The sequence below is a fragment of the Pinus tabuliformis genome, chromosome 8, assembly GCF_031772625.1.
Source record: "Pinus tabuliformis cultivar Carrire ecotype Pingquan chromosome 8, CPIR1, whole genome shotgun sequence".
Lineage (NCBI taxonomy): Eukaryota > Viridiplantae > Streptophyta > Pinopsida > Pinales > Pinaceae > Pinus > Pinus tabuliformis.
In genome coordinates, this window is record NC_142294.1 from 1,387,125,826 (window position 1) to 1,387,132,727 (window position 6,902).

The following is a 6,902-nucleotide window of genomic DNA, read 5'->3' on the forward strand; positions in this document are numbered from 1 at the left end:
AATGGTTGATTGATCTTTATATAGTCATGTGTAGACTCTAGATTATTTTTTATATCATCTATCCTGATTAAAATGATTATATATGGAATGGTTGATTGATCTTTATATAGTCATGTGTAGACTCTAGATTATTTTTTATATCATCTATCCTGATTAAAATGATTATATATGGAATGGTTGATTGATCTTTATATAGTCATGTGTAGACTCTAGATTATTTTTTATATCATCTATCATGTCATCGATGAAGATTTTTTGGGCTAAGTCTTTGAACAAAGTCAAAGTCTTTTTGCCCTTCCTGAGGAGGAAACGATGAAATTGGTGGGGAATGAGAACCATCAAGGTTACACTTCGTATCAAGCAAAATCTCTTAATCTTTCCATTCAACCCAAAGGTTTGATGTGGATTTGTGTCTCGTTATATTTACTTCTGCTTGTAATTACATCTTTCTCTTCTCAACTCTAAAAAATCAATCCATTGAAGTATTTCACTTCATATTTTTTCATATATTCGTTTTTCCAAGGGATTGGAAGGGGAGTTATGAAGCTTCTGAAATGTCGATAAAGGCAAGCGATTTCACGGTCCCAATAAATGGCCTTCAACAGGTATGCAGTTCAACATTTGAAATGGTATTTTTCATATTTGTCCAGCGCTTAAAAATAGATTAAAGTGACAATACTAACATTTTTACATCATAATCACATATTACATTTTCTGTGGTATCTCAATTTTCCTTAATTTGTAAAATTTTATTCTTTCTTGTCAATCCACTATTAACACAAGATTGTTCAATTATGAGATTACCCCATTAGATGGTCATAACTACGCTTACTAATTCAGAAACCTTTTTTTTATCTTGTAAATAACTACTGCCATATACTACATCTTCAAGGATGTCGGATATATTCGAGTACTGATCATCCTACCACTATGAAAACATCATATCTTCCATCCTACCTTTATGAGGAAATATTCATGACATTACTTTGATGTTCCACATAGATATCTTGACATAGTATAATAAGGCTGATAGGGTTCCTTACATTTCCATGAAGACATCATTACTTTGAAACTCTCGTGTTTGACATGGAAATCTTGAGATAACATAATAAGAATGATAGGGTTATTTATTTAGGGTTTCTTTTTAGAAAACATCGGTATATAGAAAAAGTAATCTCTTTATTAATTTGAATTCTTATTTTACAGTGATAAATTAATACATTCTGGTTTTATAGTAATAAATGAATAATTTTTCATTTTATAGTAATAAATGAAATAAATTAGTTAAAGATGTAATTTTATCGTGTTTACAAATATATTGAAGTGATAATATTGATGGATTTACATCATAATCACATTTTCTATTGTATCTTCATTTTCTTTCTTAATTTGCAAACTTTTCTTTCTTTCTTGTTAACCAACCATTTAGAAAAGATTGTTCCATTTTGACAACCATTCAAACAAGATTGTTCAGTTATGAAATTACCCATTAGATGGTGGCAACTACGCTTAGTGATTCTAACATTTTTTATATTCTTGTAAATAACTACTACCATCTCTTTTCTATTTTTAGATTATTCAGTGATTGACAACCATAATGCTTACAAAATCCTAGCATTGTTGCCATTTGAACTTACCTTAATCAAGCTTACTATTAAGCCTAGAATTTGTAAAATCAAACTTTATTTAAAACCTCGTATTTCTTCTCTTATCTTAAAAATCATTTTTCTTTATAAACTCTCCAATTTTTGAAAACATAGAAATTAATGTGATAAAAAGAAAAGTTGAGAAATAATAAGTGTGCTTCCCATAAAACTATGTAGAGTTTTGAACCAGGGAGAAGTGTTAAAATGAAAATCCAAGGCTCTATTAATAACCACACAACTGAAGATTGGTCTGCCTACAGGGCTACAACTTAATTTTCTTTTTCCGGTTGGTCTTCCCAAAAGATATAGAATGCCAATAGCTATCCATAGTACATACAACTACTATTGTGTCTCCCGCTTCATTCTCTCCATTCGACATCTAGGAAATAAGTTTAAGTTGTATGTGTGGGTGTCCATGTAGCTACTGCTATGAAGGGTTTTTAAGGAGATGTTGAAATCATAGAAAAATTAAATGACATTGTTAATGAAAAGAAACCATATTATTAGAAAAAGACATCAATGAAAAAAACCGCATTATTAGAAAAAAATATCAACCAAACTTGAATTCATTCTAAGGACCAAATTTGAAAACCATTCTTAAACAAAAAAAAACCAACCAAGCCATACAACAACAACATTACAAATTTGTATTACATATTACAATATTTCCCTATTAGATATGGAAAAATTTCCTTTTAATTACATAAACTTTTGAATCTATAAAGCTTGAAGTTTTTAATGGAGATGAAAGTCTATTGATAGTGTTCTTTGATTGAGCAATGTTAAGAGAAAAGTTCAATTCCCTTGGTTGTTGAAGGTATATATTTATTTTTTTGATTTGCTTTAAATTGTTTCAAGTTGAACAAAACATATAGTATAAATTAGAAACAAATCAAAACTAAAAAAACTTTTTCCATTGTGCAGATAGATTTATATTTTCAATGAAAAAATTCAAATACTTTTGAAGATTATCTAATGAATAGAAAAAACATATGTTTACCTTTTTTTAATAGAATTTGAGAAAAATGTTTGCCAATTTACTAAATTCTATTGATATTTTATAGTGTTTTAATGTAGCCACTTTTTAAATTTTAAAGATTTAGAGGGACACCATTTCATTTTGGCATTTTTTTTATAAAGAGATTATTTAATATACACTTGTTAATAGAAGTACAATTTTTTTTATAACTTTTCATCTTTGAAGGGTTAGATAAATATATACCCTTCCAAATAAAATTAAGACCAACCCTTCAAATTTGATCACTTGTCCCCACTAGGGAGTTGGTATAGGTCATACTCTCAGATTTTGTCATTAGCTATAGCCGTGAAGCATCAAACGGCATGTTGCAGGAGACGGGCCTTGTAGTAGGGGATGATTTCAAGCCAGGTTTCCGGCCGAAACTTTGGCCCGTCGATTCCAAGAACAAACACCCCTAGCACTCAACTCGAACTTAATGAGACGAAGCATGATATTCCTAAAAAAGGGACATTGTTAGAGAAAGAGGCTACCTATCTAACACAGACATCATGCGCTGACATCATGGCTAAGGTTGCAGGTTGGATATTAAACATGAGTAACATTCTTGAGAATCAGAACCAATACTTACACACCACTGATCTATATTAATCAATAAAAGATTATTATAAAATAGAAAAAATCTTCGTAAGAAGAATGATATGATCCCTAGCTTTACGTGAAGAACCTAAATTGCCTAATGAAAAGAATTGAAGGGCAACTAGATGTTCCTTTCTAGCCAGGAAGATTTAGAAAACATGGACCTATAGAGGTTGATACTTTTGATTCCATTCATTCTCTCTCACTATCTTGCTTTAGCAGTATTTTCCTCTTTTCAATAACTTGTCAATTGGAATATCCCAAATGGTTAGAAGAGATTAATTTTTGGACAAAGATTTTATGTATTTTATTTCAATTTTAGACTTATCTATATATGCTCATTAAAAACTTAATGCATTGTGATTAATCTAATTTTCTTAATGAAATACTAAAGCATATTTTATATATATATCTATATATTTATTTCAATTTTAGACTTATCTATATATGCTCATTAAAAACTTAATGCATTGTGATTAATCTAATTTTCTTAATGAAATACTAAACCATATTTTATATATATATCTATATATACATCAATAAAAATAGTTAATGTTTTTTTTATAGATAATTTTTAAATTTTATTTTGTTAGGACTAAAAATTATAAATAAAAGTAATCTAACTTTTAATAGACATATATATATATATATGTGGTTAAATTATATTACTTGAAATATTCACATTATATTCAAAACCTTACTATTCTTATTCTGCCATAAAGGAAACCGGAGGTGGAAACTCGTTTGGAATATGTCCAAAACTAACATTCTCTAGACAAAAACAACAATAAAAAATACTAGTAGAAAAAGCCATAGCATAGCATCCAGATAAAGAATCTGAAGAGGTCACAGTGGTTGGATCATCCACTTTTGTACCAGGAGTTTCTTCAAATTTAAACTCACATTAGATTTTTTTTCCATGTGAGTCTTGTCCATACTATCTTGCATCCTCCACTGATTACTCTAAATAAAGAATCTGAAGAGGTCATAGTGGTTGGATCATCCACTTTTGTACCAGGAGTTTCTTCAAATTTAAACTCACATTGGATTTTTTTTCCATGTGAGTCAGGTGTACGTCCACCTTGTCCATAATATCTTGCATCCTCCACTGATTACTCTAAATTTCATTTAAGAAAGAGATTATATAATTTCTATTTTCATGCTTCTCTCGTAGAACACATCCCAACAACTTCTTCTGCCAATGAAGTGTGACTAACTGTAGATACTAATTCCTTCTTTCCCTGGTATGACTAGGGTTAGGAAGCGAGTGAGATACCTAATCATGCATCTTGATGAAAGGAGATTTGGGGGTAAGGCAAAATCCCTTTCATATCAATTTTTCGATCCTAAGGCCCGTGGGTTATGGCCCACAAACCTATTGGAAGCATTCTTATAGTGTTTAAGCCTCAAACACCTGGGCAACACATAAAATCGGGACCACTCACTCTATCGGAATACACGGGAAACACACTCTCGAACACATAATCCGGACTTCAAAAACATTACACCCGCAACTATTATTATTGGCGGGTCCGTTCTCGATCCATATCCTTCCCACTGCACTCTCCATTCTCCGATCTCTGATCGGGCATCACCTCTGCAGTTAGCAATTAAATCGCGACTGTTGATCTGGTGCTCGATCCAACGGTTGTCACTGGCCTAATCAATCAAACTTGCGCGAAAATCTTCCACCATAGATCACCTCACACAAGATCCAATGGTTCACAAGGATTTCGGGTAGACAACAAGCACGAGGATTAACTGCTCGAAAAGCGGTTTCCTCTCTCCTCCTCGCTGCTACGTGTCACTCGATGAGTGGAATCGGGTGCTCACCCTTCAATACCACTTACCACTTTTCGCTCGCCCGAAATACCACTTCCACTGTTGCGAAACCACTTTCCTTGCGAATTAACTTCCACGCTCTTCCACCATGCGATGACCGTTGATTTCTTCCATCAGACGGTTCTGATGGTTCCTTCAAGTTCCTCTGTATTTTGATCTGGACCATTGATCTCTGAGATCCAACGGATCCTGTGCATTCTCTCATTCGTCCGCCATTTGATGGATTTTGCGCTTAAATCCAGTTCCTCTGCCATATACCATTTCACACACGACATAACAATTAATTCATTTATCTTTAGATCGCCATCGATCCTCGTGGTGATCGATGGTCGATCAATACTAGAACATGCATACTTAGACTGTTCAAGAAATACAACACATAGGCATACAATATCAACACTGAACACACTTTTCTATTATATACAGATGATTACAAGCTAAGGCATTTCAGCCTTAGAACAAACTCCCTCTCGACTACATTATATCTATCTCTGTTACACAATTTCTATTCGTTACTCCCTGTCTCTCCCTCTATCTGTCTCACGATATATATATAGAACACGCAAGTTCATCATTACAGGAATACTGGATCGGATCACTGAAAGGATTTGATCAATCCTCTCCTCAAATCTCTCAACTAATCTCTTTATATGCATACATATGGCAGATTACATTTAATTAAGTCTTTTAGAGACTTTATTCATTCCATCAAATTAGGTCTATTTTGACAGATTTCTCTGGTTTAGATTCTTCCTTTAATGAAGAGTGCCGGATGCTCCTGCATCAGATTCCCCAGGCACAAAAATTTATGACCTCCTAGTCATATGATTCTCCTTGTCCTTAGCAATTCTACCCACTTCTCAATGGAACTGCCTTCATGATCTTCTGTGAGTTGCAACCAACCTTTGCAATAATAGTCTTCCTCTGCTCCATGATACCTCACTAAGTTTCCTCCTCTGAGCTTTAGTCTTTTGGCATCCTTCTAGTTCTCTCCTCTAGAACCAATTGAGCACTCCTTGCTCTAGGTTGCTGCAATTCTTCTCACCTTCGATTGCTGTTCTCTACATGATAGTAAGACCATAACTCTCTAGCTTCAACAACTATACCTCCTCTCCTTTTGCTTGCACTCCTTCTTCCTTCTCGCAGGAAAACTTTCCTTGCTCTGATACCAAATGATGAAAGGAGATTTTGGGGTAAGTCAAAATCTCTTTCGTATCAATTTTTTGATCCTGAGGCCTGTTGGTTATGGCCCACAAACCTATCGAAAGCATTCTTATAGTGTTTAAGCCTCAAACACTTGGGCAACACATAAAAACGGGACCACTCACTCTATCGGAATACACAGGAAACACATTCTTGAACACATAATCCGGACTTCAAAAACATTACACCCGCAACTATAATTATCGGCGGGTCTGCTCTCGGTCCATCTCCTTCCCACTGCGCTCTCCATTCTTCGATCTCCAATCAGCCTTCACCTCTACAGTTAGCAATTAAATCGCGACCGTTGATCTGGCGCTCGATCCGACAATTGTCGCTAGCCTGATCAATCAAACTTGCGCGACAATATTCCACCATCGATCACCTCGTGCAAGATCCAACGATTCACGAGGATTTTTGATAGACAACAAGCACGAGGATTAACTGCCCGAAAAGCGATTTCCTCTCTCCTCCTTGCTGCTACGTGTCACTTGATGAGTGGAATCAGGTGTTCACCCTTCAACACCACTTACCACTTTTTGCTCGCCCAAAATACCACTTCCACTGTTGTGAAACCACTTTCCTCGTGAATTAACTTC